This window comes from Epinephelus moara, chromosome 23 (genome assembly GCF_006386435.1).
Source record: "Epinephelus moara isolate mb chromosome 23, YSFRI_EMoa_1.0, whole genome shotgun sequence".
NCBI lineage: Eukaryota > Metazoa > Chordata > Actinopteri > Perciformes > Serranidae > Epinephelus > Epinephelus moara.
In genome coordinates this window covers 17,678,527-17,688,651 of record NC_065528.1, presented here as the reverse complement: position 1 = coordinate 17,688,651, position 10,125 = coordinate 17,678,527, and the positions used below count along the sequence as shown (strand labels likewise).

General features: G+C 40.0%; 1 protein-coding gene across 1 annotated transcript in view; it reads right to left on the bottom strand.

Annotated features, from left to right (window-relative positions):
* The window catches only part of LOC126384947 (chemokine-like protein TAFA-2), a 121,015-nt gene extending 112,942 nt beyond the window's left edge, over positions 1 to 8,073 (bottom strand). The window contains exon 1 of the mRNA XM_050036400.1: positions 7,573 to 8,073. The gene's annotated coding sequence lies outside the window, so the exon portion shown is untranslated. The remainder of the gene's footprint in view (positions 1 to 7,572) is intronic.
* Between the last annotated feature and the right edge of the window lie 2,052 nt (positions 8,074 to 10,125).

Here is a 10,125-nt window from a genome sequence, read left to right as displayed (position 1 = left end):
ACAAAATGGGGGCGCTAGAGAGCTAATTTCTTATCTAGGCCTAACCGCCATATGGATTTTTACTAAACTTGGTAGATATGTAGAACAGGACGCCTCAAGGTGACTGAAGAAATTTAACTCTAATTGGCAACTGGGTGGCGCTATAACAACAGAAAAATGGTATGGTATGCTGTACATAATCACAGAAACTGTCAGTCATTCTGTCTGTCCCACATTTTTCAAACTCTGTCTGAATACATTGCTCTTCTTAATGGGTTCAGTTGACTATTTAATCTGCAATTTCCTATAACCTGTATCCCAAACACACACCATGTGAAACTGTACGTGGGCAACTGTACACTCAAAGTGTATGGACTAGTTTATAATAACGGGGGCCAATTAACAGTGTGTGGATTATTTTTGTAATAAAACATCTTTTTTCCACTGGTTCTCACAACACAGGTGTCTTGTGTTATTTTGAGCTGCAGAGTGTTAAATAGCAGAGCTGTCACTGTGGACTAAAATAAACTTTACATGATTTCAAATAGCGCTAAAATTGTGTGTTTAGTGTTGTATATGATCTCTGTGTTTGTTAGCTGTGTTTAAAACCAGTGGAAATAGAGCCCTGGAACAATGAAATGATTCTGCTGACCTATAACAATATGTAGACTTTATATCTTCAGTGATCTGATTGGTCAGAGGTCGGGGTGTTGACAGGTTGCGATCTGATATCCTGAAGAGCTGTTCAGCATAAGTTACCATGGTAACCACAGCGTACCAAGTGCTGAAAACCCAGAGTTACCTTGTGAACTCCAAATCCTGCTTCATAGCACAGGCAGCTAGTTTGAACTGTAGGAAACTGTAGGAAACTGTACAACAGTTAGCCCAATCACAGTCTTTGGCTAAATGCAAGTGAATCATGTGAAGTGTCCTGTCGGGTCCAGCGGTGTGCTCATTGTGAACTACTGTATTTCATTTGTGTTCCCCTGGACTGCAGAGTTAGGAGAGTACTTGTTGTTGTTGTTGTTGTTGTTGATTTTAAGGAGAAGGGGAGGGACATTCTTCTTTTCTGATATACTGTCTTGCACTGTATGATACTTTTAATGGTGTTGTTTTCTGTCTGATGTACTCGATCTGTTGGCTTCTCATAAAGTTGGAGATATCAGAGATGTTCTTCCTCCTCTGCACTTATATGTATCATTTACTCCCACTCTTTTTGTCATCTGAAAGAACGAGTGCATCACCGTGGTCTCACTGTTCAGTTCCCCCAGGTGCATTTCAATTGGCTGTTCACTCAGTCAGTCAGTGGTCGCTTTGACTGACAGAATTCCCCCAGCATGCACCTCTGAATTCACAGCCTCTCACCTCCAAGATGTCCTGATCGGTCACTTTAGATCTATGATGTGGGAAATTAGCAGAGCTCATCTTTTTAATGTACAGGGATTAAAATCAGACCCATATTAAGACTAAATACCTCAAATGTGATAATATCAGTTTGTATAGAATGTACTTTTGTGTTTTCAGATTACAGAATACCAGGGATATAAATACTTTTGTGTTGATAGAATTGACGAGCAAGTATTTATCATTTCTAACAAGATATTTTTTGATGTATTTGTGCCCATCTGTGTCTGTAATTCACCTGCATGTCTTTGAACTGTAGGAGGAAACTGTTGCACCTAGAGGAAAGTGACGCAGGCACAGGAAGAACGCGAAAACATCACACAGAAAGAAGAAGAAGCCGGACAGCAGAACCCTCTTGCTGTGAGGTGACGGTGCTAACCACTGCACCACCAGCTCTGTCCACAGGTAACAAAATCCATCCACCAGCGCCTCTAATGTTCACTAACAGGCCTATTTTACAGCAGACATTTGGAATTATCATAACAGGAAAAGCACAGGTGTAACTAGTAACGTTCAAGATGGCTGTGTTGTGTTCAAGTGCATCAGTAATTCTCAGTGTGACAGTCAGCCAGCATGCACAGTGAAGCAGCTAAATGGAATCCAGCCGTCTTTAATGTCATCATTTTCCTACCATGATATGACAAAATAATTAGTGCACATGTTTATTTTGTATTAAAGGAGCTTTTTAATGGTTAAAATGTTTTTAAAAAAGTGTCAGATTATTTACGAATTCAGCAAACCTTTTGTGTGTTCCACCACTTTGAGGCGCTGCCATAACAACGTTAGCAAGTGACAGTAGCCCCTTTCACACTGTATCTTCAAGGCAGGAATTTCATGCTACTATGCTGCCTTGCTATTTTGTATAAAAGGTACAATTGCGGAATGGAGGGACAGATTTGTCTCGCCTCTGAGCTGGGAACGGATGTAGTAAATGTGCCAAAACAAGGTCATTGTGATGTTTTGATGACGTGTTATGCATGTGACCCACCATGAGATATTAGAAATGTAGCTGTTAGCAGTTAGCGGCTAACTCAAAGTAGGAGAAAAGCGGCGAAAATTGTCCACAAATCAGAGAACAGGATCAGCTGTTACATGTTACACTGCTGACACTTTACATGTCACACACTAAAGGCCGAGGCTGTTGTGATAAATGTCAGAACTGTCACATCGCTTTTGATTCTGCGATGCCAGGATGCAATCTGAAATCCCACACTGGAGCCAAATGATGAGAAATTTCACAATAACACCACAGTTATTTGATTAATTATATTTACTCTGTGGGATGACCGCAGCCCTTAGTAACGTTAGCCCACTAGCATTAGCTACATTAGCCAAACAGTGTTAACTTATCTGATGTTACTTAGTTCAAAAGTAGTGTCTTCTGAAAGCAGAAGTTTAACACTACTGTTGGAGAAGCTGAGAACTGAACTTAGGACAGCTGGCATTCAAACATGCGTGTATTTTAGGGAGATGCCACCACAGTAATGTCAACTAGTTTACTTCTGGTGCTTCCTCAGAGTCATCTATAGACACGTATCACCCTGACATGATGCTGTTACATAAATGCTTGTTTTAACACAACTGTCTGCCATTGTTTGTGTGTGTTTTTATTGACATCCTAGTGTCCCTTCATTTGCTTCATTTGTGTTTGTCTCTGTTGTTCCTGCTGTAACTGTCATAGATTTATTTGTAAATGTAGCTGCACAATTTATTATATTCTTGATAAATTTAAAACAAAAAAGTTTGATGAAGCCCCCACAAAGACAGACTAATTCAGACTCCACTGCTGGTGTGTTTCATGTCACAGCTGTTCAGAGGCAGCGCTACCTCGGCCCGGTTGGCGAGGAGCAGCAGACCGTGAAGCCTCGGTGTCATCACTTTGGATCAATGGTGAGGCGGCGCGAGGACGAGGTCACGTGACCCTCCGGAAAAAAAAGGTGACATTGGCTGATCCGCCGGCGCTGGCCAGACAGTCGGCACCAGGTCGCCCAGCTGGAGGGGGAACCGGTCTGACCCGAGGCGGGCAGCCCAGAGCTTTAAACCTGAGCTCCCAGCTAACTGGGGACTGCCTGGGCTGCCAACTCTCAGGAAGTAGCTGCTGGCTGCGAGAAAGTTGTAGAGTGCCAGATGACGTCATGTGTGATCTGCTGCATCCCTCTGCTCTGAGCTGAGAGACAGCAGCGGCATCCACATCCCAGTCCCAACTCATTCAGGTAGAAACACTCTTTTACAAGTACTCAAAAGCTGACTGAGATGTACTTTAAGTATTAAAAGTAGATAGATAGATAGATAGATAGATAGATAGATAGATAGATAGATTTTTGACTTTTTCAAGTCAAGCAATCTGGGTTGTTTTTTATGTTTTTTTCCAGTTGGTTTTAAGTGGTGTACATCTGGAGACATTTCAGTCCCCAGATTTAGCTGCAGAGTGAGCGCTCCTCACGTCCACCCTGCTCCCCGGTACAGGCAGCTGCAGACACAGACCCAAGGTGAATCTGAGTGAGACGAGGCAGCTGCCCAGAGGAAGAAAAGCTTTGCCAGGTTAGACTCCAAGATAACGTTATCCTCTGCCTTCTTCTTAGAAGTGGTGAATTTACAGCTCACAGCAACCTTATACGATAACATTTCCGATCTGTTTTTAGCATAGTTAGCACGCTTTGGCTCAGAAGCCTAACTTGACTTGTTTACTATATTATGTGAACGTCACTGTGACCCTGAACGTCCCGCTAAACCCTGTTCAAACTCTCAAACTCTTCATGGAAAAAAAGGGATGAATAGTCAAATATTTATATTGAACAGTCAAATCTGATTCCACTGACATAATTCTGAGTCAGGTACAGCCCTAAAATTGCTTTAATATTGGATGATTTGACCTCTTAGGGTGTTTTATTGGAAACGAAAACAAAAAAACGTGAGAAGTTTAAAAGGTGAAATGTCTCATTGGTGGAATGACTAACAACTCATAGACATCTGAAACATGACCCAGTCAGACACTGCTTTTTTGCCAGTATACTACTGTATTTTAGAAGTCCATCAAATATTCTTTAAAGGTGCTGTATGTATTCCTACGGAAAGATAGTTGATTGTTGAGTCTCATTCCCAAGTTGTCAAATATAGACCCTGTGGGTTGGTAGTCGGCCTGAACAACCTGGTCTCACTCCGAAGTCGTCGAAATCCGGTGCTTGGGCAGTGACTTGCAGCATCAGACACTGATGAAAAAGCAGTCTTTTAACATCAGCATGATATGCGGCCAGTCGCTGTTGTAGTTTAATGGCGCTCAACGGCGGGAAATGTAGTGGGACACGAACAAAAGTTAAAGTGACGAAAGTCCGAGTAGGGTGGGTTGGAGGTGTGGTATATGGGTCAACAAAAACCGACTTTCACCCGGGAGGCCGGTGTTCACCTCCCCTAAGATAATAAAGCCAAACCTTGTTCTTTATTCCTTAACCTAACCACGTGTTAGTTGTTGAAGGCAAAATAAACGTCAATTTGCGGTGTTTTGCCGGCTTTTATTTTGAAAGAGACTGTATGTAAACAGTAAATTTCCTGTGAAAACGAAAGAAGACAATGCATGTAACAGGCTGAACTTGACACGGCGTCCCAGAACGTCAACAACCAACGCACCCAGGGTACCTTTCTGGATTTGGAAAGTCCATGACCAAACGTCGATATGTGACAAGGTCGGCGTGAGAATGTGTTGGCGCAAACCACCAAACCAAAGCGTCTGTCTTTGACGACCTTGGAGTGAGACTCAACAATCAACTATCTTTCTCTAGAGTTACATACAGCACCTTTAATGTAAAATCTTAATTTGAAAAGTAGCTTGTAATTATAGCTGCTAGATAATCTACTTAACTACTAGTCTACTTAGTTACCACTGAGACACAAAAGTACTTGAATTACTTTGAGGACTGAAAATATACTTTTTTTAAACAAGTAATATTGTGACGAGTTTGCTAAGAGGCTGAATTAGAAATACAAACGGCAGCAATGGGAGTTTCACCAACATTTGTTTAATTCAGAGTTTTTAAAGGCAGAATTGTTGCGACTGGTGATTTTAATTGGACGAACTGTGGAGCCACAGTGTTCCTGTCTGTGTGATGTGAAACTAAAGGTCAGGGTAAGAAAGGAAGGGAAGCTATTGTTATGAAGACAAGTGTTATGTCCCAACAGCTGCACAAAGTTTATTCTCAACCATTCGTTTGCTTTTAATTAACCCTGTGAAAATGTGTTGTTCTTTGAGCAGCTCCACCTCTGAGAAATTCCTGAAGTATACTACAATCTGCACTCCCCTCCGCTGCTCCTCTGTATGCTTCTCTGGTGAGTGTTTTATTTCTGTCTGCAGTCTATTCCTGCTGCCTTTCATCCACTGTATCATCCCTCTCTTGTACACTGACATCATGTCCAATTCCTTTTGTTCCTAATTAAAAGCATCGGGGTCTGCGGCTGCAGGTGGAAGAGGAAGTGTCCGGACCAGCCCGCCTCCACCTCCCGCCGCTGTGTCACTGTATTTCATCATGCAGAAGACTCACTCGTTTTGCTTGAGGTGAGCTGACGTTAGTCTCAGTGCAGGAGGTCAAATCGATACAGCGCTATTAAAATGGGTTAACTTCCTGACAGCTGTTTGGTGACGCCTACAAATAACACCAAACCATGAGACGTATTGCCACATGCAGTATGAGACAGTGGAGTTTAAATGAAGGCTATAAGCAAAACACATCTTACAGTATAAAGACTAAATCCTTCTGAAGACGTGTTCATCGTATCCAGCCTCCAGTGTGGACTTAATCTCTATCGTCTCCATAAAACAGTCTCATCTCTGTCAGCCCAGCCTGGTTGTATATAAACTGAGGACTGTGTGGTAGCAAACACTGATTTGGTGAAATAAAGTCAACTGCACGGATCGTAAAGCTCCATTAAAAGGACTGTCAACTGGTAAACTGCACTTATAAAGCCAAACACTGAATTTAACTAAAATACTAATACAAGTTTTATGAGGTTACGTTTCAAAGAGCACTCGTGGAAAAATTTCAAATCCAGACAAATCCTGTAATAATATAAAAAAAATTAATTAAAAATACATATAATTATAGAGGCTATTATTAAATTCGCCCGCAAATCAAGGCTTTAAAATAAGATTAAATAAATTAATAAATTAAATATAATGAATATAATTATGTGTAGGATATAATTATATTCTCTCCAAATTAAGTTTTCTAAAATAAATTTAAAAAATAACAAATAAATAAGATATAATAAATATAAAAATATATAGGATACCATAAAATGTTCAAGTTTTCTAAAATAAATAAATAAATTTAAAAAAAAATTTAAATAAATAAATAAAATATAATAAATATAACAATATATAGGCTATAATAAAGTTCTCTCCAAATCAAGTTTTCTAAAATATAATAAATAAAATAATTAAATATAATAAATACAATTTAAAATATTAATAAATAAATATATTAATTAAATATAATAAATACAACAATAGATAGGCTAAAATAAAATTCTCTCTAAATCAAGTCTCTAAAATAAATAAATAAAAAATATAATGTAAAGGCTATAATGAAATTCTCCCCAAATCAGTTTTTCTAAAATGAATGAATTAATTAAATAAATAAATAAAAAGGCTACAATATAATTCTCTCCAAGTTAAGTTTCTAAAATAAAAATAAATAAAATATAATAAATATAATAATATAAAGGCTATAATAAAATTCTCCCCAGATTAAGTTTTCTTACATAAAATTAAAAAAAAAAAGCATAGTGGAAAGCATCACTGCACTATGAGCATGTACAGAAATGACTGTCAGAAAATAGTTGCAATGCATCTGATGTCAGAAAGTGAAATTAAATTGTTCTGCTGTGTTAAGAAATATGTTTGAGGAATCAGTCACAGATCAGTGAGTGACTGAAAATGCAAAATATGAAATTATGTTTCACCCCAGAGGATGAGAGGATGAGGAGATGAGGAGATGAAGAGTGACTGACGGGCCTCATACTTGTTTTGCGGTAACACTTTCAGTCCTGATTGGATATGGATGCGGTGCTGGTGATCTACAAAGCAAAGACTTGCAGAGCCTGAGTGGGTCTGTGTGCGCACTGAGCGCCGGGGAAACTCCTAGCAGCCCCCGAAAGAGGGCACAAAATGACCGTCGGGGTCGCGTGCACGGCTCTTACCTGTAATTGTCCCACTCCCTTCCCGCACCTTAACGCCCTCTCAAACCATCGGTGGGGCTGCTGCTACAATCCAGTGGCGTGTCTGTGATGTGGAGACATTTGGATTGGCGAGGAGAAGAAGAAAAAAAACGGGAGTGGTGCTTCGTTTTTGTCCGGATGAAATCAAACAGCCTTGTCACAATCACACACGAGTATTCGTCTTGTGGCGCGGCACCGTGGGCATCTCATCCACCGCACAGCCGAGATCCTCCCGCATCCAAAGCTCCCCTCTTTTTATTCCGTGATAGTCCAGAAACAACCCGCAGCCTGTTTGGACTCAATCAGCTTTTAATTGCGTCCTGCTGGTGCGCCTTTGGTGGCTGATGGTCACCCAGAGGATCAGACCACACACTGGAGATGAATGTATTAATTTCTCAAAGTGGGATCGATCCTGATCAATCACTTGAGTCTGCAGTCTCTGCTCCGCCGCGTCTCTCCCCAGTCTGACAGCTCAGCTCTGTGCGCACTAACTTTTATGGAGACTCCGGAGCGCACGGCGCACCGCCGCCGTACCTCCGCTGGTAACGCGTTACAGTAGTCTGATTACTCTCGGGGATTTGTGTCATATTTAGATGTTACCTGTTAATCTGGACGTCGTGACTGATCCTGAGCTTCTGATATCACCGACAAATGAATCTCAGTGTGATCAGTCATTTAATCATGCATGTCGTGATGGTCTCAAACTGACCAGCTACACCATCAGTATACTTCATGGCTCTTTTGTAGAACATGTGTAGAACAATAATTCACAAAATATAATCATTTAGATGACATCAAAATACTAAAGTTACTAATTTAGGAAGTGAAACACAAAAAAAACTATATTTCAAAGTCTCCCTGCTGGGGCGCAATTCATGAATCACGATGGCAGTCAATAAGTAATACATAACTCCACAGTGATTATTTCCCTCTGAAACATCATCACCAAAAGCAATCAGTTCACAAAAGACACAAATATGACAGGATTTTTTAATCTCCCCAAAAGTCCCAGCAACATAATGAAGTGCAGCCACATTTGATCCTGTAAATGACCCTTTAAATGAGACGCGTGTTTGATGAACTGTTGAACTGTGGACAGAATCACTGCTGCGCCTCTCCCACCAAAAACGGCACAGTACTGCCATCATGTGGACGTTTGATGTACTACACCAAAAAAAAACAGTAAAACATGGAGAAATGGGGGATTAATGTTCAGGTAAATATCTTATATCTTTGTGAATTGATCACTTATCTTTTATCATGCCAGATATATGTTATAAAATCAGTGTTAGAATATTTCACATCAAAATCTGTCTTTTCATTTTCTGTGAAGTGCTACGGGAATGACTCCTAATAGCAAGAAACTTATAAAAGATAGATTTGCTTTTATAGTTTCCTTACCTAGAACCCAGAAATGAGTTAGCATTTTAGCACTCCTAGTTCCCTCGTCTCAAAGTCAGTGGGTTCTTTGAATTACCTTTTGGGTAGATGCCTGAAATGAGGTTTGTGGTTAACAAAAGCTTTTATGTTTTGTTTAACAATGTAAAATACAAAAGTATATACGCCGCTTGTAAATTTTGAAACTTTCAGGTGTCCTAAAAAAGGCGGTTGCTAACAAGTGGCTAAATAGGACTACAGAGCATCATCACAGCAAACTATGCTGAACATGGCTTTACAGCCTCCTTGTGGTGAGAATGCGACCATGGTGTAGTTCGTGTATAGCCATACATCAGTTTAACTCTGTTGATTGCATTTACGCATCAGAAATCATAAAAGTGGAATGTATCCTTGCGTGTTACTCAATGCATGAGTTGACGTCATGAATCAGTCAACACTCCATTTATTTTTTATTGTCTCTGTTGCATGGCATACGCTTCAGTGATGACTGGATTTCCAAGCACTTAAAAAAATGTATATGTATTTCAACCGATTTATGCCAACTGTGAATATTCTATTTACTTACTGTGAGTAAAAAAAGTGGCAGAGCATCTTTCCCGTGTTCTCTGGCAGCACTACACCTATGGCCTTTACATCATATCCAGGGATAATGACAGTTAATTTAAATAAAATACAGAGCCTTACATTAGGTTTTTACTTCTGGAGATTGTATTTAGGCTTCAAAATTTATAGAAGTGGTGTTCATTTGTGAAGATTATCTTGCTGAACAAAACGTGTCAGTATCATAAATGTTTGTTTGCCACAGAGCATATTTTCAGCAGTAATCCAAAATTCAATGGACACATCCCATCGTCTTTTTGACTAGAAAACCAGTGCAATGCTAACTTCTGTGTCGGCCCACAAATAATATCATCCGTGGAGCACTCTGTTGGCTTCAAAGCCCAGCGCATTTCCTGGGGGCCTGAGCAGGATGTTTGGAGGGGCGGATATTTTTATGTGCACTGTTGGCACAACTTTTTTTTTTTAACTCATTGGCCCTCTTTGGTTGGGTTAGTTAGATTTAGGCAAATACACATTTTTAATACAACTTTAGGCACTAGAATAATGAAATCAGTTGCTTTTTTGGTCCACTAGATG